The sequence below is a fragment of the Solea senegalensis genome, linkage group LG4 (genome assembly GCF_019176455.1).
Source record: "Solea senegalensis isolate Sse05_10M linkage group LG4, IFAPA_SoseM_1, whole genome shotgun sequence".
NCBI lineage: Eukaryota > Metazoa > Chordata > Actinopteri > Pleuronectiformes > Soleidae > Solea > Solea senegalensis.
The window spans coordinates 3,815,049-3,841,386 of NC_058024.1; the positions used below are offsets into that span (position 1 = coordinate 3,815,049).

The following is a 26,338-nucleotide window of genomic DNA, read 5'->3' on the forward strand; positions in this document are numbered from 1 at the left end:
GAGAGACAGACAGAGAGAGAGAGAGACAGTGTTGCTGTGCAGTCATACAAACACACTACAAGGCGAAACAGGGAACTGACAGAAACAAATGCTGAGTCACTGCGTCTCTGCAGCTGAGACACCACTGTTCTTCTGCTCCCAGCTGCTGATGAGTTGAATGATAACAACTGCACCATCACCGGCCGCACTGTGGAGTCTACTGTATGATAAACGCGTGACTCTGTCAGGGCTCTCTGCTCCAGCTCCTGGAGCTGACTACAGCCTCAGTGAAGCGCGGAGCTGTTCAGTGAAGAAAGGAATGACTAAGTGCTGCACCTGCCACTCCGTCAGAGCAACAGCACCAGCACACTGACACGGAGGACGGGGCGGGAGGGACGGGGGTGAGAGGGCTGCATGAAAAAAAGGAATTTCCAAGGCCAGGGAAGATGTTGTGAAATCATATTGCGCATGTGGACGCACAGCTGCAGAGGGAGTGAACCGCTCCATGTGTAAAAGAATGAATCACCAGCAAACTTTGAACTCTCTCTCTCATTCTTTCTCTACCTCTCATACATGCTCCTCTGTTTTGTTCCTCACACTGTCACGGTTTTTGTTTTGTTCTTAAATCACAGGTGCAAGTGGTGACATAAGCTGACGAGAAAATCCACATACTGTACATGATATACAATAACTCAGAGAAATATAAATACACACATTCATTCACAGGTGATCACAATGAACAATGGTGAAGTCACCGCGAGTCTCTTCAACGACATGAGATCATGTGGCACGTCTACGCCGCGGTATCCCTCGCACACTTCCTCCTCCACACAGGTGGCCGGCTGCAGCAGCATTCCTGCACTGCTGCTCAGTGACAGTCTCCTCTGTGACCGTGTCCTCGTCTTTATCCAGGAAAATCAGATGACTCACGGGGTTATTTGCCTCAGCTGGAGCTCACATGGTTTCTATGTCACTGCTAATGGAAGTGGAATGTTCATCATGGAGGCACTTAGTGCACATCTCTGCATATACAAATACAAACAGAGACATCTCTGATCTTGATTCTTCTGATCTGCATCACACAGGTGTTTTCACGAGGTCTGGAGGAAGTGCGCTGTCAGCTGTGAAGTATTTGGGATGAACAGCTGTCAGTACCCTCCGTTTATTTTAATGCACTCGCTATTCACGACTGTGACGTAATGAGTTGTGAATAGAAGTCATTACTGCAGCAGGAACAATGCAATGTTGAAATACAGGTACACGCTTTACACTCACTGTCATTGTTTCTCTGTCCTTCAGTTTCCTTGACAGCTGCACGTCTCATTGACCTTCACACTTTCTATGTGTTTTGCTGACTTGACTTCAAGTACGATGTCAGGTGGTGTTTTTATTTGGCTTCGAGCTGACGCTCTGCATTTCAGGATCCCTCATTTACACGTGGAATATTAATATTTAATTCAGTGTATAAACCTTACACTATTATAGCGAGGAGACAAAACCCAACAGTTCACACAATAAATAAGCACGAGGCGTCAGTGGAGAGAAAAAGAGGATTCAATAGACCTCAATTTCAGGAAGATTACAAATGACATTCTCATGTTACATTTGAAGGGGAAGCAGAGACTGAACCAACTTCCGAGTTCTGCTGTAAATGGAACGCAGCATAAGAAAGAATGTTGGCTGAAATCTTAAAAGCATGGCTAAGGCTAAATCCATAGTACTGTTTGGTCGGACAGCATTTTAGCTCAGAAGTAATCAGCGTCCACACTAACACGGCTGAAAGGCTTTCTAAACGTGGTCATTCAGGTTGAGTGGGAATGTGAGAGTGTTTGCTTTGTTTCAGTGAGTTTTACTAACGAGAAACAACCATGACGAAAAGGAAGAACAATGACCGAAGAACCACTCAGGAAGTGAATAACTGCATCATCGTTACCAAAGCTCTCTCTTGTTGAGGATGTAAAACACAGAGTTTTACATTTTTTAAATGAAAACAAACTGTAACAGCACAAACTCATTCAGCTCATTTTCATTATGACCACACACACACACACACACACACTTGTCTTTAGAAAATCAGCCTTTAAGTAAAAGGTGGTGTGACGATCAGTGGTAAAGCGAGTCATCGTTCAACTCAGCGGGTTGTGGGTTTGATTCCCGACTCCGCTAGCCTACGTGCCGACGTGTCCTTGGGCAAGGCTCCTGACAGAGTGGGAAAGATGAGTGATACTGTAGTGCATCATCAAGACAAGATAAGTGCTCTATAAATACAGAGCATTTACCATTTATATACATACAAAGAATCAGAGCATTTACATTCTGAATCCTTCAAACACACACACACACACACACAGGTTTCTGCAACCTGACTTCATTATTCATGACCTTATCCACAACCAGTTAATACATAATCATGAAGTTCTGCCTCTTTAGGACCAGGTTTTGGTCTCCATAAGAGCTACTGGTCCTGATAAGGTTAGTTTTTAATGCCAGAAAAGTCCCTAAAGAGGCAACAAATACAAGTACACACACACACACACACCTCTTATCCCTCTTGGCGCCAAAAGAGACAGCAGCAGGAGAGACTGAAAGAAAAGAGAATGGGCCTTGGAATGGCAAGGAATGAGAGTTGAGTTGAAGAACAAGTGAGTTGGAGAATGAGAAAATGAGAGGGAGAGACAGCATGGATTCTTTTCTCTGGGGCCTTAAAGACACGTTTCCCTCAGATGTTGGCTCTTCTTCAGATGCTAATGGTTCACTCTTTTTCCCAAGCTGTGCCTTAGCATAACAATGCAGTGGAAGTGAAAGAGCTAAACCTCTGCTTTCTTTAAAAAGCCAAAGCTGGGCTTTTCTTGTGGACAAATGCCCCCTCTCTCTTTGTACTCGCTGTGAATGGCCTGTGGAACGCAGAGGCAAGGTGATCACAGAGTTTACTGAAAATGAGACTGAATCAACACACGGACCGGGGCTAGAGCGGCACCGGTGAAGTCACTGCGAGCGAGAGAAATGACCAAATATAGAGCAGAGCGCTGGCTGGCGCCGAGCCACAGGACTCACTCTCTCCAGTATGATGACAGCAGTCATTTTGAATATTATCAGGTTTTGCTTTTAAAGCTGTGCTGAATTACGTCTGTTGAAGTCTCCAAGCCCAATGTTATGACTGTTTGTCCCGTGCTGACTCCGCGACGCCAAACGTCCCATCTGAAAACCAGTTGTGAGCCTGAAGGGTTTTTGGATGAACTGCATTCTGACCTTGACGGAGCCCGGGCAGATACTGCCATGAGGCCCTGATAGCGTCTGATAGCGAACGCACAGCATATGGTTTTATGCTTTATCATTTATCAGCGAGGAATGAGCAGGACTGAAGGTAAAGGACATGCAGGAGGACACTGAGATACTGCACCGCTCACAAGATATGATGACTTCCACTCATCCAGGATAGTTGCAGAGTCAACTCTTCTTTCTTATTTCATGTCATTTTTCTGCTCTTGTCCTGCAGTGGTTCTCTTCAATGTTGACATTTTCAGATGTGGTTTCAGGGCAGGCTGATATTTAGAATGTGACAATACGACAACAATATGACAGTCTTACAGTTTCAAAAGAAAGTATGTCAATACTGCAGTAGAAACATGTGATGGAGGAGAAGATCCATCCCATGAAAGTGAATACATGTAAGAGTATAAGCGAATATACGACATCACTACCTCGACTTTCTACTCATATCAGTCTGGTACAGTCATTTTAGACCTTTTAAACTACAAACAGTTGAAACCAGAGGTTTACATACACTATATAAAATCACTTGTCCTGCTTTAGGTCCGTTACCAAATAATAAAACAATCATTTTGGTAATCTAACGGACCTAAAACAGGAAAAGTGATTGTCTGGTTTCATGTCAGACAGTGAGAAAAAAAAGCATATGTGTCTTTTTATATAGTGTATGTAAACTTCTGTTAATAACACATTGCGTTTACCACGTACAGTCATTCCACGCTATTTCAAAGACATAATTGTCCAACTGTGAAACAAATACTCTGCTCCCAAAAAGAAAAAAAACAAACAGTTCACAACATGACAAATGTTTGCACTAAATTTTGCATTTTTCTCTTAAAAATATCCCATCCAATGATTTTGACCAGTACCAAGTATGTCATTGGCTCATCCATACCTTATATACTGTATAGTTAAAACCAGGTGTCACTGCTTATAGTCACATGTGGACTCTAAAATCGAAATGAGGCTTCATCTGTTGTTCCTCGGGCCTCGCAATGACAATAGGCAACTAAGTACCCCCAATTACAAGGTTTTAACCCATTAACACCTCTGATGTTCTCCCTCTTTCTGTGCTCTCCTTCTCACACACACACACACACACATATGCATATGAGAAGCGGACCCAGGTGCAACACAGAGGAAGTTAGCACCTCCTCAACACAGCAACACACACTATTTGCATGCAAAACAGGGAGCTTAGTCAGAGAATGTGTGAACACAGGTGTGTGCGGGTGGGACGTGGTGGGGATGCTGTCACCGGGAGCTCTAATCTGTTTGTCCTGACGTGCTCCATGTTTGCTCTGATACTGCTGGATTGTGGCGTTGTGTAATTAGAGGTTCTGTGAAGACATGTTTCAGTTCTCCATTGTAAAGCGAGTGCAGGAGGAGAAAAAGAAAAGCGGCCTGAAAATAGGCATCTCCCTCAAAAACACAAGCCTACATTTACTCGTGCTGAATTGAGCTTTTTGTGCTCTCTCATTTGTGTGTGTGTGTGTGTAGGATGAGAGGAAGTCCGTGGTGGCACCCAATGTCATTTGAAGCGTAGCGCCTGGCGCCACAGCATCAGGAACATCACTCCCTGGTGCCAGGCTCATATTTATAAGCAGTGAGTAAATGACACACAGCTGGCGGCGTGGAGACAGCTGTCACTGCCGTCACTACGCCCTGATCCGTCTCCCTCCCTCTATATGTCTTTTCCTCCTCTCTCACACTCTGGTGTTCAGCTGGGCTACCTCCCTTCCTCCTCCCGCCTTCCTCCCGTCGCGATCCAGACTTTGTGGAGCCGAAGCTGCAAAACCTCACTTCCTGGAGCTGGTGTTCACTTCCTCTTCTTTTTGTGTGACTTCCTGTGCTGCCACTGTGATCAGGCCGATCAGAGCTGACTCTCTGGGAGAGACTTCCTGATGCACAGACAGCTGGGGAGATAATTCTCTCTTTCTGCCTTTGTCAGGAGTTTTTTTGTCGTCTCTTTCTGTGTCTCCAGAGGTCTTCTTTTCCCTCTGTAGTGTTTTTCCATTTACTCAGCGAAGCTGCACGTTTATTTTGTTACAATGTAAAGTGAATCGCATCCCCCCCCCCCGGAGATAAATCATCATCTGAGAGGGCAGAGCAGTGGAACTCAGCATCACAGGAAAATGAGCCTAACAGATATCACACATATCTAATGATACCAGAGCTCAGCTCGTACCTGCTGGTCTGGAGAGACCGTGTTGGGATATTTCACCAGGTCATCCCATCCATCATTACTGATGTTCACCTCATCCAGCACCTCACCCTCCCCTCTGGCAGTGAGTGCAGGAATGTGGTGGGTGTGTGGGCCCTGGTAGCGAGCAGAGACTGGCTCGAGTCGGTACGCCAAGCCCAAAAACAGGCAGGACAGAGCACAGATAGCTTGTGAGAAGGAGGCCTCACTGGGTGAGCAAACACAGACCGACTGAGAGAAAAGGAAAGCAAATGGAGCAGAAGGACAGAGCGTGAAAGAGAAAATAGACTGTAGTTTAGCAGTACTAGATAGATGAATCTGCTCAAGCACTGGCATCTTTCCACACTTTGATTACAAGAACAGTTTAGTGTTCAACTTTGACCTCTACAGTAAGGCTCTATCCACACAGAAACAATCTTTTTCTTTGTCATTTTGAAAGACAAAACCAAACGCCCCGGAACGCTGTATAGCACACATGCCGGGCCTGTACGCGGCACTGCAGCACGCGCCGCTAAAAAGAGCACGCACGCAGTGTACAGACCTTTTTAAAATGACGCTTTATTTGAATATATAAGTATACATTACAGAAACAGTGACGGAATAAAGAAAACCAGGACGACAAAGGAAAGGGAGGAAAAGTCCTAAAGTGAACAATCTCCAAACACCAGAAGAAGAAGAAGACGATAATGACGACATTAAGCATGTATACGTGCGATAGAAAAACAAAAACGTTCCAGATTGTCCCATTCTAGAACCGATTTCATTTGAATGCAGTGTGCACTCACTGTCTTGTCAGCACTTCTGTTGAAGGGGATAAATAACTGTTATTTACAATTTGATAAATGTCATAATCTCTATTCATGATGCACCTCTATCAGTGACAGAGGTTCACTGTCTAATCTGAGCCTTCACGCCGCTGTCACTATCAGCCGCGAGTCACTGCAACCTTCCACATCCTTCTCACTGTGCTTACTGCGACATCCACTTTCTTTTTGACCAGCATATGTTCACCTTATGTCACTTCCTCCTTTTTTATGTCCCACCTGCATGGGCCTCTGGTGACAGCAGGGCAGCAGGTCAAAGGTCAGGCCAGAGGAGCGAGGACAGCAGGGATGGAGGTATAGGAACCTGGGGCTAACATAGCTTCAGGAGAGGCTACAGTACACCACCTTAGCAGCCCCCACACACACCGTGAGAGGCTCTTTGAACCAAAAGGGATGTGGCTCACATGTGGACTCTTTGCAGACAGAGCATGTTGTGTGTCAGCAGGCTCTGTGCTTTGTGCAGCAGACAAACGGCTTTAGTGTGTTGCGCCTCTGTTTGCATGGTTACTCTCGTATGTTTGAGGTTCTCTGAGGGGAATGACCTGGCAGGGACAATAAATAGCTGGACTGGATAACTAGTGTTGTTTCACTTCAACACTCAGTCCACAGTCCAAAAAAGCCCAAGGGATATAAGCAGAGAAATGTAGCTTCTTAGCGTTTGTATGACCTCAGATATGATCATGATGTCTATGAAGACACAGTGATCCTGCACAAATAAAGGTGCTTTGGAGAGATAGCACTGCTTTGTTGTTAGGTGCAGCACAAATAACACAATTAAAACTAAGCCACACTACTTTGTTTTCACTTCATAAAGTTGTTCACTCACACGACTCCAGCATTGAGGACTCCTGAAATTGGAGAAGTTTGAAAATGCTACTGGCTCCTTCTTGCCATTATTTATTTATTGAATTACTTGCATCATCAGTATTTTTATTGTAATTTCTGTTTTGAATTGTCTGGGGGATGACGATGTGCTCTTTCACTGTCTTTATAACAATGTGTAATAAAAACAATGCAGTACAGACAATATACTGCACTTATACTGCAAGTTGCACAATTCTATGTTATTCTGTTTCTTATGTAAATTCTGCCTGTATGTTACTGTTTAATACAACTTTTAATTTGACTCTTAGTTGACTTGTTTTTTTTACAAATTCACTGCACTAATTAGTGTTTGTGCAAAAATTCTAATTCTAATTCTGTTTGTTGACAAGTGCTCTACATGCCTTGATTTGCCCTCTGGAGACGGATGTATATGTTTTGAATTGAAGTTTAGTTTGATGACATAGTTACACACATTCACTCCCTGATTGTTTTTCTTTTTTTATTGACGACAAAATCAGCCATGAAGGAAAAACTCTTGCTTTCGATTTCAGCTCGACATCGGTGTCGTTATTGTTCACCATTGTTGTTTCTCTTTGGTAATATTGTCAAAGAACTGCAGAGGAGAGAATCTGCTTCCTGTTTACACTGACAAACACATGACCGTGTGTTAGTGTGGACACAGATAAGGACACAGATGTCCTCGGTGACAGAGGTTTTCAGGATGTTCTGACAGTATCTTCTATCACTGCAGGGCTCTGGCCCTGGTCCGGCTTGCTCGGCCTGGCTCGGCCTGGCTCGGCCTGGCTCAGGCTGTTCCCTGGAGTGCTGAGTGACAGGAGTACGCGGCAGCGTTTCCACTCGCACCCTCCGTTTCCCAAGCTTCTGCTGGGCTCAGAGGCTTTTGGAAGCTTCACGAGGCAGAAGGCTAAGTACACACACAGGAAGAGGTGACATCTGAAACAGCAAATGCTGCAATCATTTGTTTGTCGTCTCTCCAAACTGGTGAAAGTTCCCAGCGCGTCCAACTCATCACACTGGACCTGAATGTGACAAAAAACAAATTCAAATTCAACGTGAATGTTTGAAAACGTATTTCATGAAACTGCGGCAAGAAAACGATTTGAAATTGAGTTAGTTCTCAACTTATTTAGCTCTATACCAAGATATCAGTTGGTATCATTATCTAACTACATATGTTCATCGCTTTAAAATGACCTGTTTGATTATGTGTATGTAAAGCGTTGCTTGATGAGTCCATAAAAAGCTAATAATGAATTTAAGCTCCTCCAAGGTATTAACCAGCTTAGCCCAGAATGTTTTTTTCATATTAAAAGAGATGCTTTAGGAGCGCTCAGGGATGAATGTGTAATGAGCTCGAAATAACCTAAAGCCCTTTTTCTCTCTTTCTCTTCTGTGTCCTCCTCCCCTCCCCTCTTTTTTTCCTCTTTTGGGAAACATGCCTTTCCCAGCTGCACAGCCCCCACAGCGCGAGGCCAGGCCAGGAGCACAGCTGGCCAGACTTGGTGGAGCCAGTCGACAGGCGCATGGAGCGCAGCCCGCCCAGGGCCCGCTTCCTCCGCAAACATGCCCAGGTGTGGGGCCTCCGAGCTGGGCTTCTGATCTCCACCAAACAGCACTGTGTGTCTCTGTGTGTGTGTGTGTGTGTGTGTGTGTGTGTGTGTCGGGAGGGACGATGATGAGATGAGGAATCAAGAAGGCAAATGGCGGGGCGGGGAAGGGATCTGCTGAAGCTGTGTCAACATTGTGTGCTAATGTGTGTCAATACAGTGTGTATCTGTGCACATGTTTGTGTTTGGGGAAGTGACGGCTCACCCCTGGGAGAGACACTGGGCAACAACAATTACTGCAGCATTGTTGCTAAATTGTGTCTGAATTGTTGGTCCCTGCCCACAGTCAAGTCTGTGCCAGCAGAGAGAAGCTTGGAGTGGGTACGTAATTACAGCGCGCCGCTTCATTTGAAACATGCACTGCTGCTTGTTAGCATATAATAGAGAATAAATGATCAGCTGCAGGACGAGGACACACTCGTGCAGCATTCTGAGCACATTCACTGATTGCCCTTAACATTGAACCATCGCTGAGTCTGTTGGACTCACTGCACTCCACTCTGAAGACACTTAAACAAAAACACACTTGTGAACATATCCAGCTCAGGCCAGGGAGCTCGCATGAGTAACTTTCCCATAAATCACTTCATAAATCACACTTAAACGATTTCAGGTCGCTCTGTAGCAGGACAGTACAGTACAGTGACGGTACCTGTGGCTAATTTGATATGCAGTCCCCGTTTACCCACTTACAAGTGATGGTGACCTCACACTGGCCCGGTTGACATTCAATCCAACTGGATTCCAACACACACACACACACACATTGTGCTTTCACACACACGCACACACACACACACACAGGAACACCTTCCACACACTGCACCAGATGAAACATAGTGTAACAAGAGGCGTATGAGCTGGGGTCAGATCAGATAAGGCGAGGCCAGACAGCCTCACATTAGCTCTTTGAACAGCTCTATCTGCAGCGTCAGAGAGTCATTCTCCCCTCCAGCCATTTCACATGATGACTGCCGGCCACGCTGCTGCTGCTGCTGCTGCTGCTGCTGGCCTGTTTGTGGCCTAGCCCTTCTACTAATTAACTGGGAGAGCCCAGGGCCCTCTGACTGACTGACTGCCTTGTCTCTTTTAAACCTCCCCCAGCTCAGGATTACTCATGCACGCATGCTAACAGACACTTGCAAATACACACTGGACACAGATTACTATCTGTTGTGGACCCCAGGAGGATCTTAGATGGTGTAGGTGGCCCTCTTGTGGTACAGCAAGGGAGCCGTGGATAACGGGAAGGAGGCTCAAGTGTTCCTCCTGACTTTGAGTCATGTGCTGCTGTTGTAAATCTTCAAAATGAACATTAAATGGTCACATGTAGGCACATGCTTGTAACAGTGGTACATACTGACACCGCTAATTACCTTACTAGTGTAAACCAATAATCTATTAGTTATTTATTAAAGGATGCAGTTGTGAGTCATTTGTTCCCAGGCAGAAGTCCTTGGTTTACTCTGTAAATAATGTGATGAATTTTGAAAGTTTAGAAATGATGAAAAAAAATCTATTATAACTCTATCACATTTCACATACACATTACATATTACATTTATTATAAAAGGGTTAGGCTTAGAGACCCTGTAACAGACATTTGTTTACATTTATTTTAAATGTAAATGAATTGATTGTCATTCATTAATTAATTCTATTGCTATTTTCTATCAGCTCCACATGACTCAGTCACCATCAAAAAGCGAGACTGCGTGAGAAAAAAAGGCTTGGCGTTAGAGCACATCATCGTCTCAGCTCACAAACTGAAATGACATCTTTCCTCGTTTGCATGATCCGAACAGAAACACATGCAGCGACATGAGAAACACTGGAGAGGCTGCACTCACTTGACGTTTTTGTCAATTAAAAACATGTCTTCATGTTAATCAGCTCAAATGCAGTCATTTAATGGGACTCAGTGCATGAACTGCAGTTTCAAACTAGACGAGGTTGACTGTAAATTACGCAGCAGTACTCACGCTGGTCCACTGCCCTTCATTGTCTCATGTAAGCTTGTGATTACAGTCCACTCAGAGGTCTGTGCTGTGTTTCTGCACTGCTTCCCTCCCACAGTGCAGAGGTTAAAGCCTCGTTAACCATCCACAAGCATTTCACTGCAGAGCGTCTGCTGTGTCGTCTTCTCTCATGTGTCCCACTGAGGGTCTGGACCTCGGTGCTGGGACAAGGAACAACATCATTTAGGTGTTTAAACAACCACAGCACACACAGACGGAGAAGCAGGTTATGTGAGTGCTGCTGCTCCGAGAATCTCACCATGGCACAGGTGTATTTAGGGGGATCGACGGGGATTTGTGTGTGTGAGAGTGTGTGTAAATAGGTGCACTGCTGTGTTTGTGTCTGCTTGTTGGACCAAAAATAGGGGCTTGCTCACCTGTTCACACACACACACACACACACACACAGGGAAGTAGATTTTCACAGGGCCACAGTCACAGCTGAGTGCACACAAACACACACAGATACTGACCTCCAAATTTTTGTCCCTGCACACACCTGTTTGTTCAGAGGATGTCTGCTGCCTGATCAACTTCAACACAGCTCCAGTGTTTCCATGCTACCTGTTTGAACAGCTGAGTGAAGCGTTGTTTTAGCACTTTGCACAATAGCAGGGGATTTGTTCGGAGACACACACACACACACACACACACACACACACAATGTTTTTTTCATCCTAGTGAGGACACATCATAGATATAATACATCCCCTGACCTCTTAACCTACCCATAACCACCACACTTAAATGCCTAACCCTAACCCTTAACCTAAACCCAATTCCAACCCTAACCCTAAAATCTTAACCTTGAAAAAGCCCTTTAAAGTTGAAGGGCCCAGCAAAATGTCCCCACAAGATGAAAACATCCTCACAGAGATATGAATATGAGGTAAATTCACACACAGTCTGCTTTCAATAACTTTAGAGAACATTACATTGGTTTCCTGGAGACTTACTCTAATCTTAAGCATCTCAACCCAGTATTTCTGATTCTGACAACATGTCTCCAGCTTATACTGTAATCATTGATGTTCTATGATAATATGTGAACTGTGTAAACAGATGTAGGTCCCCACAGCATGGATCACACGTGGAAAACACACACACACACACACAGAGAGAGGGCTCCTCCTCATGTTTTCTGCTGCTCTGTGACCCAAAGAAAGTCTCCTTCCTCACTCTGAGAGCTCCCTCTAGTCTGATGTAGTACAATATAAAATCTGGTTTTAAGTACATGTTTGTGGTATGAGCTGCTTACTATATATGGGTTGCGCTCCTTAGTTCAACATCTAATTATGTGTTGAGCGCTGATGGGAAAGGATCACACACACACACACACACACACACACACACACACTCCCAACATCCAGCAGGAATCTGTAATTGTGTGAATGCACCGTGTTGGAGTGAATGTGAAGTATGGGAAGCAGTGAGCGATTGACGGAATGTCCTGGTGCCAGTGAGACTAGGGAGCAGAGCGGCCGACGAGCTGTGGTGGAGCAAAAAAAAAACACGAGAAATGCTAGTGTTTACGACACCCAGCTGCAATCCTCTCTGATCTATAGGCAGCTGTGCAACTAGTAAACACCACGTGCACTGTGTATGTGTGCGTGTGTGTGTGTGTGTGTACACATGCAAACCAAAACAAAATACAACTTCTACAACTTGGACTTTCTATCTAACTATCTAACACGAGGCAGACCGTCCCAGTGGGCTTGCCAGCGCCTGTGTGTCGCCGTGCAGCCGGTTTCGGGGGTCTGGACCGAGGGGCTTTGTGGCTGCAGTGCTGCCTGAGGCCTGGCTGGGCTGATTTACAGGCGAAGTGGGGACATGTGCTGGGGATACTCCCAGTGCAGCCTGGTGGGGGCCAAAACAGCCACACTGCTGCTGCCTGCACATCTGGAGTCTAGACTGAGTGGCTCTGCCGAGCGACTCACTCGCTCCCTCCCTGTCTTCCCTCTCCACATCCACATCCATCCGTCCGTCCCTCTGCCTCAGCTGCCGTGTTCCCCCTCCCATCTCCATCCACTGTTTGTGTAGCTGCCGGGGCTCAGATGAAATTTAAGATCAGCTCTCACTTTTTCCTCTCTCCCACTCACTTTCTTTCACCTTTGTCTTTCTCTCTCTTCTCTCTCTTTCTAATGTAGCCTCCAGCACATCTGATGAAGGGCAAAAATTGTCCGAAAAAAACAAGTGAACGTCATGGAGCGCATGTGGAAGACATCATAGAGAGGATTGTTATTCCTGTCCCTCTGAGAGCTGGAGCCCAAGTGTTCACAAGGAGACCTTCCAGTGATCTTTCTAGAAATTGGAGATCGGGCTCTCGAGCCAAAGAGCGGTCAAATAAACACATTGGCTCTGACATACATAATAAGCAGCAGTGTGATAAACATTATAGTTTGCATAGTCACTCTTTCTCACACACTCGGACGAGGACGGGTGAGGAGAACAGCAGCAGCAGACTCTGCTGGTCATCAGTTCAGCTGGTTTGGTCTCGCGGTTAATTCAGGGACAGGGAGCTAATGCAAAGCAGGGAGACTGCTCCGTCCACACAGAAACACAGAAACAGAACCATCTTTTTCTTTGGCGCTTTGGAAAGCTTTCCATAAACAAGACATTGTTTCTTCAAAACAACTCTAAGACAGTGTGCATATGTCTACAGAATGGGCTCTGTGTCGCATTTCTTAGCTTTACTGGAATAAGTATCCATTACAATGTTTACAAGCACAGAGACAGAGACAGAATGAAGAAAGACAACAGGAAGAAAATTATTATTATATGATTATTATATATTATATATATGAGTTATTATAAAGTCAACGGACCAAACTAAGGATCTATCTATCTATTGTCTGTCTGTCTGTCTGTCCGTCCATGGGCCTTGAGTTTGACACATATGAAGTAGAGAATGTGCTCAAGATAAGGCAGTGGATCATTTCTGTGATGTTGTTGAAAATGTCTGCTTTTGGATTTTACTTTCACTCATCAGTGTTTCCACTTGGCACATGGGCATTATCACAATACTGTTTCTCTCTCTCTCCCTCTCTCTGTTCTTATTTACCAGGTATCCCTGATTCCAGAGCTTCAAATACTACAACTACAATTATATAGATATGTTATATAGCTGCTCATTACTGCTAACATTAATATTCTCCTTATCCGCCTTTCATCCACGGCTTGTCTTTTTCTGATCTGGAACCAGCTGCAGATGGCGTTGGGACATCCCTCGTCTCCCCTGTACAAGGGTTTTCTGTGGGTCTAAAGATAGAGGGTGTCACGGCTGTAAAGCCTTTCGATTGTGTAAAATTGACTTGACTTTTAAACAGTGGAAAGTTGTAACGTCTGTCGGTAATTCACTGCAGACAAACAGCAGCCTCGCTTTATTTCCACGTAGCCCAATTTCCTCTACCAGTAATGAACAAGCTTTTATTTTACTGCCATGTGCACCCAGTTCCATTCACACCGTGTCATACACTGCAGGATAAATGGCTGCGTTCAACACTGTGGTGTAAAAACAGGTCGTAAAAGCAGCTACGTGATACTATCCAACACGGCCTGAGCCTCTGCGGCTGCTCGCCTGACTGTCGCCTGCCTGTCTGCCCTCAAATGGAACAAATTATCCAGTGACTTGGCTTAAAATAAGGTAATATTCATTTTAGAGAAAAGTAAAGAAAGCAGGAAAACATCTGGATAACACTGGTTGGTGTTTGCCTTCTCTGGAAGCCATTAACACAAACAGTGTTTTCCTTGAAATGGTCTTCCCCTCGCTCTCGCTCTCGCTCTCACATTTCACTGTGGTTACACCTTGCACATCCTCCTCTCACCACCTGTGACAGCTCTGGTTCCCACCCGGGTGTTTTGTCAAAGGGGCAGATATGAGCTGTGAGAAAAAGGGAGCAAGGCATCAGGTGTACAACAGGAGGGAGTTGGCTTGGAAGACAAAGAGGACAAGTCGTCCCCGAGTGTTTGAGGTGACCTCAGCTCTTCAGATTACAGCTGCGTCAGAGACTCGGGGGGCCTGATTGTCACACATGCCAGTGGTGGTGGAGACGGCTCTGCTGCTCTGTGACACACTGCTGACAAGTTCTCCATAACTACTTCAAGTGTTTTACCCTGAGCTGACAACAACAAATAAGGCTGATCTCCAGTATTTATGATTTATTTTAGCTTCTCCCTCTCAACGTTTCCTCCAACGAAATGTGAGCAGGAAGTATGAGCCACAGGTGCATTTTTTAAATAGTGGTAGTATCAATAACAGCAATAAGGTACCTTTGGTGTATCATTCAACAGCAGTTTGCAGCCCCCGTGGCTGGGGTCACTTTACAGTGTCCAATTCAAAATTGGTAATGTGGATTGTGCAACACGTGATCTCACTGATGTTCAGTTGTAGGGTGTTGAGTTTCAGATGAGGTTAATTCGACCTATATAACATGGAGACATGATTTAGGTGTAGTTCCATTAGTAAACTGTTGTTCTACTGATTCAGCAGAGAATCTAAATAACGAGCAGAGTGTCTCGGACATTAGTGCTGATGCTATGTGTCATCTTACATGTAAAACAGCAATTATCTTAATCACACCTCCTCGGGCAGCCAAAGCTTCCAGGTGGGACGAGAACTTGGCTTGTGACCAAAGGGTCTGCCGGTTCCCAAGTCCCTCACCAGGTCAAAGGTCGGGGTTTCCCGGAGCAAGAGAGAGAGTTTCCCCTGAGCAAAGTACCCCATCCTCATTGCACACTCTAATTTGACCTAATCCAGTGTAGTCCTTGTGCTGGTCCAAAGCCCAGATAAATGGGAGGATTCATTGTCTGATTTATTTTATCTTCCTTAGGCCTTTCTTTCTTTTTAAACTTTGCTTTTTTAGCTCAGATTTTTTATGTTGCATTTATTATGCACATGAATCTCCTCCATAACAGAGAATCATTCACTTCTCCAATTACCAACTTTGGAAATGTTTATGTGTATTATTGTTATCATTATTATTATTATTACTAATTATTATCATTATTATTATTATTATTATTATTATTATTATTATTATTATTATTATTATTATTATTAATAATAATAATAATAATAACAAGTTAGTTATTATTATTATTACAACTTGTAAGGAAGACATATAGTTAAGGAAGATTTTTGTACAGTTTCACAATATAATAATGTATTGTGCAAAAAAAGCATAAAACACACAAGAAAACAACGCACTATACAGTTATTGTGCCAATGGGCATTAACAATATAAAAAGTAACACACACCTCAGTCCTACATAAAGTAAAGCATTGCTTCTCAAATGATCTAACCTTAGATCCCATGTTTATCCTGAGTCATTAAAGGGATAGTTCAGTCTGTTTAAGGTGTGGCTGTGTGATGTATTGACATAATCAACACCAACTTTACTCAGCGCGCTGTAGAGAGCGCCACCTATTCTGTGAAACATCCCGGGAGCCAGACACTGGCTCTCATGACTGCCAGCAGGAACAAAAGCAAAACAGACTTCTGCCAATAATAATAATAATAAAAAAAGATCCTCTAATAAAGTCAAGACCTGCTGAAGTCAACACGATGTCACACAGCTTTTCATCTTTATGGAGAAGTGGACTTTCCCACTTCTGTGAACGCATTTATATCAAATACATCGGCTGATAAATTTGCCAATGCTGATGTGTGAAATAAATTGGTCAGCTCTATCTGAGACCCGAGCATAAATCTTAGGAGGATAATAAAGTCATTTTTTGACCTTTGCAAACAATGCTGCTGACTTACACATTTTCCCCCCACAACCACAAATAGACTTTAATGCCACGTGATTTACGGTCGAGCCAGCCGAGGCAAGAGAATGAATTTTGTTATTTCAAGACTAAGTGCTGAACCGTATTGTCCTAGTGAGACTCATATATTGCACAATAAAGGAGTGTACAGCTGAGAAACAGAGAGTTTGAAATTAATGAGTCGGCACCAGATACACACAGTTTTCGGTGTTGTTGCACAATAAGGTGTGTCATCAGTGTGTGTGTGTGTGTGTGTGTGCTGGAACCTGCTGGAAAAACATTACATGTGAATCATCTGGATTACTGATGCAACACCAGCCACCATCAGGCCTTGTCCACAGCCCCACGGGGAGAGGCTCAAAAGCAGTGGTGCAGTGGTGGTGCACCCACACTGGTATTAGCTGTGTTTGTACTTGGTTAGTCAAGCAAACACAGGCTTAATCCATCCAGCAGCTTAGAATATATTCTGTATGGTGATAACGTCGGACAACAGAGTCCTACATGAGGGTGTGAGGAGAATCAATTCAACAGAAAAACAGATATTCACAATATTTACCTCTGTGTCAAATAGACAAGAACTAAATAAACATACAGTATATAAACAGCATATAAGTAAATAAGTCTCCAACTCTCTTGGTACTAGTACTCTATCTGTCTATATTGCACAGGAATATCATGGCTCTCATTGTAATTACGTTTAAATAGAAAACTGAATTTGAAGTGAAAAACCTCATATTTCATGTACACAACAACATAACACTACTTTGGGAAAACGATGATGATAATCCCACTTCTCTCTTGCTCTGGCATTCACTGTTACATATTTTTGACATCATTGTCATCCCTATGACCCTCATGTGGATAAAGTGGTGGACAATAGATGGATGATGGATGGATGGATCAAAAGGAGTAGGTCATTGAGGTTAAACATGTTCCGGGGATCGAGTACAATCACGTTCCAGAATGTATTTGAGACGTGATGAAATGTTGTTGTGGGTTTGAATGTTGGAGCAGTGTTTTCAGACCAGACCAAAACATTCTCAGTCACAGGTGACACAAAGGCTGGTTACTGACACAAAATGTGTCATTAGGAATTTGCTGAATATATTGAACACAACACAGTGCTCTCACGTGCAACCTCATCCTCAGTTACCTCATCTGCAGCTGCAGTGGCAAACACAAAGGCTCCCGGTCTCTGGAAGAAAAGCTGTATCTGCTGAACTTGAGAGGCTGATGGAAATGGATGTGACTGAGAGGATCGATGCATCTCCACGGGTATTTGCCCCTCATGGTTACACAAGAGAGAATGTGTGTGGACTACTGTGAGCCACATAAAGCAATAGTGATGCATATGGATGACATTTTCTCAGAAATGTGTGGAGCCACCATTGATTTAGCAAATACTTATCATCATCACTGTCATCACAGGTGTTCATCGGGCAGAAGAGAGCAGGAACACAGCTGCATTCATAACACATGAAGGACTATTCAGGTTCCACTGGGTTCCATATGGACTGTGTACAGCTCCAAGACCTCAAGGGGGTCCAGAACTATCTGGATGAAGTCATAGTCTATGGCAGGGACGAGCAAGAACATGACTACAATCTGCTGGTGGTCAAGACTGAAACGGTGTCATTTCAACCAGAAAAGCCCGACACTTCCTGAGACACCACATTTCAGCCTGAGGTTTGCTGCCAAATAAGGATCACCTTAGAACTATCACAGTAGCTCCAGCACCTAGCGACGCCACCACTCTACGCTCCCTCCTAGGACAGCCCGTGGCCAAGTGGAAAGGGAACTTGGCTTGTAACCGGAAGTTTGCCGGTTCCCCATCGCTCCCCGGATGCTACTCAGTGTGGCAGCCCACTGCTCCTAATTCTAGGATGGGTCAAAATGCAGAGAATAATTTGGTGCATAATAATATTATAGAGCTTGAACTGGTGGATCCAGATCAGTGAAGGACTTCACTGTGGCATGTGAGCTGTGTCCATACAAAAAAGGGATGGTCTAGAACAGCAAAGTCCAAAGTCCTGTCGTGCTCAAGCCTTTCGTTGATGTCAGAGACAAACTCTCGGTCCAAGACGTGATCGTGTACCGGGGCCCTTAGCGACAGCTAGTCCCGGTGGCCCAAAGAAAGCAGCTTGTTGACCTGGCACATCAAACCCACCAGGACGTCATCCGCACTAAACAGAGGCTGCGGGACGTCTACTGGTCGCCAAGCATGGCCATGTGTGTGCAGGAGAGCATCAGTGACATGCCAGATGAATGGGATTAAGTGCCAAAAACCCATGCTGCACCACCTTCTGCCAGTTCCGCTGCCGGCAGGAGGTGGGTATTGACATCGTAGGACCATTTGAATCAGCACCCTGGGACGGCCGCTCTGCAGTGACACTGACAGACTGTGATGCAGATGCAGAGGCTGGTGCGAGTACCTACATGCTGGAAGATGGACGTACATGGATTGCCTGTCACTGCTCTCTGGTTCCAGAAAGAGCAAAGAACATTATCACTGGTGCTGCTGCTCCAGTCCCTGAGCCAGAGCCACTGGACGATCACATGATCAGAACCACTAGGGTCAGAAACTATGATCATTAATCCTTTTCTCAAGGCCTTTGGGGGACAAATATTTAAGAGACATAAAAAAAAAAAGGTAGAGAAGGTTTTATTTTGCACTATTTTACAGTCTTATTTGATTGGAGATATTGTGTTTTTTTAGTTACCAATACTTTTGAAAACATGTTGTCTATACACTTACTACTCCACAGCGCTAGGTGTCGCTGTAGACCATTAGTTGGGGTCTGGGTGGTGCTATAAAATATAAATCTGCCTCTCCTTAAGAAAGCAGTGCATCACATGAAAATAAAAGTCACATGTGTGTTTGGAACAGCATGTGTGTGTGATTCTGTGTGAACATGTGAGGTAACATGTGTGAAAGCAGTGACTGTGACTGTGTTAACAACGTTTGTGATCAACTGCCTCAGGTGTGTTTTTGCTCAGCTGTCTGCTGGTGACACTTACACTGTAGTTCATCTTTGGTTTCATCTCAACTCTTAATTCATTCAGTTTAACACATGAACTGCACCAGTGATTATTAATAATTATCATAATAATAGTAATAATAATCCTAACAGATTACTGCAAAATACACACCACACCAACTCTCTTTGGCAATCAGTAATTGGACAATCAATACGTTGAAAAAGTCAAATGAGGATAAACCTGAAACTACCTCTGAAAAAACTGGGGAAATGAACGTCGTCAATTAAATAAATAAATAAATAAATGAATGAGTGAAATAAATGCAAGCCACATTTTTCATAAACAGTGTGGATTTGTATAGTCGTGTGGCCTTTTATTGTAAAACAACAGCTGGAAGAGAATTGAACATGCAATAAAGTTTATTTTTATTATTATTTACATCATGTAACTTTGCAAACGTTAGCCAGGACTGTGCACACACTGTCAGTAAGGCCTGTAATAACAGCCACAACAAAAACTGTCAGAGACCTATTTAAAAAAGATTATGGGCTTCGCTCCCTGGGCGTGGGCTGTTGTTTTGGGTGAAGCTGTCATTTGATCCTCATTGTTACAGTAATTTTCAGGAGAAAGGAAAAATTGTCAAGGGTAGAACGTGTCATTCAGATGAGACGCTATTAACCAGGACTTTTGGGAAATAATGAAAAATAAACTGGGAAGAAAAGTGATCCTTGGGTTATTACTGTGCTCCTCTCTCTGCTGCTCTCTGTGTATGTACTCTAAACTGTGTTCATGCTTCCTGTGTGAATATGTCTTTATATATCTTAGTATTTATATAAAATATGTGTTTTAGGAGAGGTTCTATACAGACCGTGGCAAAAAGGGACAATAAAATAATTCCGGTAAACCCGCTCTCCTCCTCACAGGTGGAAGGAGGTAATTTATAGCTGTTTATTTGCAGATGTCGTGGATTAACATACTCAGCATGGGATGACATTAAAATCTTACGTAACTATTAGCCTGCGCAAAATAATTGTGACTCCAACACACAGTGAAATCATTCAATCATAACAGTTTGGTGTTGTTTTTCATTGCAAATAGGAGGGTTGTGGGCACCTGGAGCCAATCCTGGGTGACACTGGGTAAAAGACTGGATACAGCCTGGACTGGTCACCAGAACTGTGGGAGGAAACGGGAGAACACACATGCACACACACGGAGAACATTCTAACTACATGCAGAAAGACCCTTGTTTATGTCAAAATGATTAAGTTCAGCAAATTATTGGCGAAGATGTATGTGACTACAGGCTTTTTGACTGATTTCAATGGCAAATCATTCATGAATATCAAAAATAATGACCATTCTTTTACATTTATGTTCTTTTGTGAGGGCTCTGATGTACAGTCATCCAATGTTGATATCTAAAGGCTCTGCTAAAGGCTATTCCATAGGTAAATCAAATGATATGATTGTATGAAAAAAGTATCACGTTAACATGGCACACAAGCCTCCAGAATCCTGATTTTCAGCGGCATCACCTGCCAATCACATTCATATGTGCCATTATTTATTTCCTACTTTCCTCTGAATGGGAACATCATCTACAAAATTGACACTGTGTTCCAAACTGAGCTCTTTCCTCCCAGTGGATATTCAATATATTCAGATTTCCTGGTTGTCCACAGGGGGTCTGTACAGGGAGAACAGTATCTCATACAATCCCTTTACACCACTTAGTTCAATTCATATTTTTATTGAGTTTATTGAAGTTTGGTGAAGGTAGGGATTTAAGGAAGTTCACATTAAGGAGTGTGTGCAAATGAAGGAGTAATGAGGAGACGTTTGTCCCCAGAGTACCTGAAACCATACAGCATTTCCAGCAAAGACTTTTTCCAACCTGAAAGACACAAGTGAATAATACATGGACATCAATCTATACATGTGACATTTGTATGGATGGGAAGAAGACTTATTCCTGTTGAGTGCTGAGTGCTGTCGGCTGAACCTGCATGCACGTCTGCACTGATGTTACATGTGGGAATTATCCAAACCGGTGGCGCCCTCTTCTGACTGGTTAATGTATATAATGTAATGATTTGTTTATTCAAAAACAAAATCCTTTTTAGTTTTTCAGGTTTTTTTTTTAACAAAACATAACAGACTATAGTGGAAGTGACTTATATAATAATATAGCACAGGTTAAATTGCTCACTGCTCGCCTATGGTGTAGTTATAGTAAAGCAAAGACGAATAAGATTAGTGTGTCTTTAATATGTGGACCTTGAGTCTGTAATCACCAAAGAAACACAGTAAACAACAGTGCACATATCGACCACCTCTGCCACAGAATACTGTTATTTTCATGTGCCCTTGTCGTGAGAGTGGACAAAGTGGTCAGTAGAGGTCGCTGCATAATGGTGTCAAAGCAGAGCACAGAGGTCTGCTCTGTTTCAAAGAGTTTGACATATACAGTTTTATATGAATATACAGTATGTGCAAGGCAATGCAATGCAAACGTATGTACATCTATGATTTTGTAATGTTTATACATCAGTATGTAGAAGTGCTTTAACTTTATATAGCTATATAAATATGATTAAATATAATCATGGCACATTATTATTTTGTGATTAAGAACTGAACAAAAAAAGTGGCCTTTTAGTGGCTGAATGATATGCTTGATTCATGTCTGACTTCTCAGAGAAGCCCAGTGAGACGACTAAAAAGGTCGGTTCAGGTGTAATTATTTTTATATATTTAAATAAATAATAACGTTTCTAAAATAAATGTTTTTAAGTTTTTATGACAGGTGGTCAATTAAATGTGTTAAACACTGTATATTTGTAATGAATGTGTTTGCACTATTTCAGTCATTTGCACCAGCTGCTACAGAGTTGCACCAGTTTATAGTCACTTTATCCTCCATTTATACTATTATTTTGTATGTGTATTTGTATTGCTCTTCCCTTTTGTAAAGAACATTAAATGTTGCATTGTTACTTAGAACAGGAATCGTGAATCTTATTTGTGGCGCATGTCGTCAGCAAGGCAATTCAAATTGCTTCACAGAAAATATTAAAAAAGCAAAAAAAAAAAAGCAATATACAAATAAAATGAAAAAGAGAGTTAAGTTAAAATGTTAAGTTAAGAGAGTGAATGGTTTTTTGTCTCTGTATGTGTCCCTGTGATGGACTGCTGATCTGTCCAAGGTGTGTCCCCCACCATTCCCTCTATGTCAGTTGAGATTGTCAACCCTCATGTGGAGGATAAAGCGATAGAAGATGTGAGTGAGTGAGTGAATTTAAGAAATGAATTGTAAAAGTAAAAGTGCAGTGCATAAAAATGTGTGTGATTGAATAAAAGGCTGTGCTGACATGAAGAGTCACAATGATTAAAATAAACAAACATTCAGCTCTGGGAGTTAACGCATCTGTGGTAATATTTGTATCCTGATATATTGTGAGGCAGAATGTTGCATATATTAAGAAACAATCCACAGTAGCATTGGCTTTTGTTTTAAATGATATTCACTCTGTTGTAAATAATGGTCTTATCCTCTGTGTGCACCACTGACCACAATAAATTCCTAGTATTGTGTAAACATTACTTGGCAATAAACCTGATTCTTATTCTGGAAGAAAAGAAGAATTGAATAGAATTGAGTGTTTTTTAGGACTGGAAGCAAAACAGGTAATGTTTAATGTTTTGGTAAACTGGAAAACCTATAAAATAGATGGGAATGAGATATTTACACATATTTTATGCAATATTTCTCTGACAGCAGCTTTAATAGTTGATGACCTGCAATCCCATTTCTGTTGATTATGTATGTGAAACAGAAAGTGAATGCTTCACCTCCATGTTTCGTTGTGACTCTGGGGATGGAGAATAGATCTGTCCCAGAAAAACCAATAGATGGTTCAGGACAGATCAGAAATGTACACCATGAAGTGCTTTATAAACCAACTGCAGTATTTTCAAGTCAGAGGCAGCAGTGATCACAATTATCTGCAGTTGTGTGATTGTCTCTGGTGTTTCCTTCCTGACTGTCTGATGTATATATCAGTGGGGGAACCTGATATATACATCACGCAGTGACATTATAATATATATATCTATACATATATATATATATATATATATATATATATATATATATATATATATATACATATATATATATATATATCTATACATATATAGATATATATATATATATCTATACATATATACATATATAGATATATAGATATATATCTATACATATATATATATAGATATATATATATATATATACATACATATTTTTTTAAAAACAGTACATTTAATAAATTTTCTCTCATCTGTGTTCTAAATTGACCAGTGACGGTTTGATTTTAAGTGGGCGGGCCAAAAACAAAAGATCCTAGGCCTTCGTGAAGTCCGAACACCGCATGTCTAACTGCAGACCACGCCCCCCAGAGTGCTGAGAGCGGTTAGGACAGCGGTGTTGTAGCTAGCTTGATAGCATCGCCGTTGTACATGGCGGCCTCTCACAGAAAAACTTCAAGTAATAAAAAAAAGGAAGTCCAACTCCAGAACTGGAATAAAATGAAGGTTATGAAAGTGGAAAAGCATTTCAAGACCGAAAATTCTTATTAGTTGGAGTCTCGTGCGCACAGCGTACCGGAAGCTGCACAGTGAAAACTACGGGCTGCACTTCGACTTCCGCAGGTTCAAGATTGAACTGACAGTCATGTACAAACTTTGGCAAACTTTGAGGCAAGGAGCCCATCAGACCTGCTGCACTTTCTGACACTTAACGAGCATGGGGGATACAGGGGATACAGCTGCGGTGTATCCCCTCACCTGCCTGGTGCTGACCCTCCCCGTGTTCACCTCCACCGTGGAGCGGTCTTACTCGGCTCTGAAGCGAATCAAGACGCACGCCAGAAACAGTACTGGACAGGATCGCCTGGGATTTTTGGTACTGATGTCCACAGAGAAAGGACTTCTTTTGGAGCTCAAGTTAGAGGACAAACTTTATGACGCTGCCATCGCCCACTTCACAAGGAAAGACCAACGAATGGATATGGTTTCCATGTAAGGTAGGCCTATGTTATAAGCCACATCAAGGGCGTCAGTTTGTTTCTAAAAGTGCTGGGGACCATAACCATAGCTTAAGTGTGGGTTGAAAAGTGCTGGGTACTTCATCCGTTTGACGTGTCATTACAATATGCACTGCATTACAGTGTTTTGAGTGGCTCTGACACTCTGATTAGGGAAAAGGAAAAATAACACATACATATACAAAAAACTGAGAATGTGCGGAAGGATCCCCTCGTGGGTCCTATCCCCGGCCGCCGGTGGACTGTGCCGCGAAAGTGAGGGCCGAGGTGGAATCCCGGAGGGGCCGGGCGCACCGCACTTCGTTGTATCTTAAAAAATAGTCTGAGTATTACCAGCTTGTCAATGTGTGTATGGTTTGTAGTGCCTGTGATTTCATAGCGCTGTCCATGGTGATGAAATGAGCCTCATGTCGGTGTCAGCAGCGTCACGGGCTGACCTCATTTTATATTTCCAGATTTTGGTTATGTTTGCACTGAGTAGGCCTATGTTTATTTAATTTTAACTATGTAACTATGGTCTCCAGTTTTATGAAGTTAATGTTGAGAATGTATCTTGTTGCGGGGAATGTTATTGATGTTATGGTCTATTTGTTTACGTCCTTGAATTGCAATTCATCATACTGTTGCTCTTTTCCTGCAATTATTTATTTTCTTGGCAATGATGGCTGAGGTGAAGGCCCTGCTGTAGTGCTTCGTATATATATATAACATTTTTATATATATATATAGATGTGTATATAAAAAATGTTTTTCAGCTCCTTCAATCCATGAAATGCTCTTAAGATCATAGTAGGCTAATTTCTGTAACTTCCTTCCTTATTTGTAAAGAAAGACAGACTGTGTGTGTCTGTGGAGCGAACACAGGGCTGCATGAAAGTCTCTGAATTTGATATTAATACACTGTGAGAGATGTTGGGCGATTCAATAGACTGAATGAATAATAAATGATATGTCCTGGAAAAAGATAACACTAAACATTAGAAGACTCAAAAATCTGCTCGAGCCTTCTTCCAGTCTGCCTCAAGACATCCAGCCAGAAACTGAGTCTGGTGTAGATCTTAAAATACTCCCACGCTTTCTCTGACACACACACACATACACACACATTCTGGTTTCCATGACTGCAGATTTCGGTACTACCTGGACGACACACACGGACACTTACACTGTTTCAGGCAGTCACGGCAATAGCTTCCATTCATTACTTCACCCCACGGAGAGTGGGAGTGAAGTATTGTATTTATTGGCTCTGTCTGTCTGTCTGTCTGTCTGTGTTTCTGCACTTGCCACTATGACCAACAGAGGCCGACAGAGGCTTGTTTTGTGAATGGGGTGAAGTCTCTGATGGCCTTGTTTTAGTGTAAAAGAGGCTAAAGCCCCAGCTTGAGACATGGGGAAACACTCTCACTGAAAATATTGCTGCCGGTGAGGACACAAGGAAAAGCAGATTATAGCCATTTATCAGATGTAGTCGAGAAGTTCGCGTTGCTTTGTAAACTGCAACACAAACTCGCTTTGCTTTGTAAACGTCCTGTGCGAAAGTCTACAGAGACAATCTGTGATTTACATGATGGGAGTTGATGTTGCACACATACAGGGGCTGATGATCCACTGATGCCTCCACCATTAAGTTTTAAAATGTTATTTTGTGACTTTTAGCACATGTAAACAGGCTCAACCTGACTCGACTTGCCCTGTCCCTTTTTTTTAGTACCTGCTCTGGCGAGGTTCCAA

The 26,338-nt window shown here is 42.8% G+C and overlaps 1 protein-coding gene and 2 long non-coding RNA genes across 5 annotated transcripts in view; 2 read left to right on the forward strand and 1 right to left on the reverse strand.

Annotated features, from left to right (window-relative positions):
- Positions 1-7,586: 7,586 nt before the first annotated feature.
- On the reverse strand, positions 7,587-17,733 carry LOC122767734. 2 transcript variants are annotated; one of them, XR_006360239.1, is made up of 3 exons: positions 11,247-11,376; positions 10,712-10,908; positions 7,587-8,141 (listed from the first exon to the last, which is right to left on the reverse strand). It is a non-coding gene; the product is annotated as an uncharacterized LOC122767734 (long non-coding RNA). The 2 variants fall into 2 exon arrangements; XR_006360240.1 differs by lacking the exons at positions 10,712-10,908; positions 11,247-11,376 and adding an exon at positions 17,671-17,733.
- LOC122767733 lies at positions 17,728-19,403 on the forward strand. Its single transcript, XR_006360238.1, has 2 exons — positions 17,728-17,792; positions 17,946-19,403. It is a non-coding gene; the product is annotated as an uncharacterized LOC122767733 (long non-coding RNA).
- A 4,689-nt stretch (positions 19,404-24,092) lies between these two features.
- The window catches only part of sulf2a (sulfatase 2a), a 62,943-nt gene continuing 60,697 nt past the window's right edge, over positions 24,093-26,338 (forward strand). For both annotated transcript variants that reach the window (XM_044024479.1, XM_044024481.1), the window contains exon 1: positions 24,093-24,583. The gene's annotated coding sequence lies outside the window, so the exon portion shown is untranslated. The remainder of the gene's footprint in view (positions 24,584-26,338) is intronic.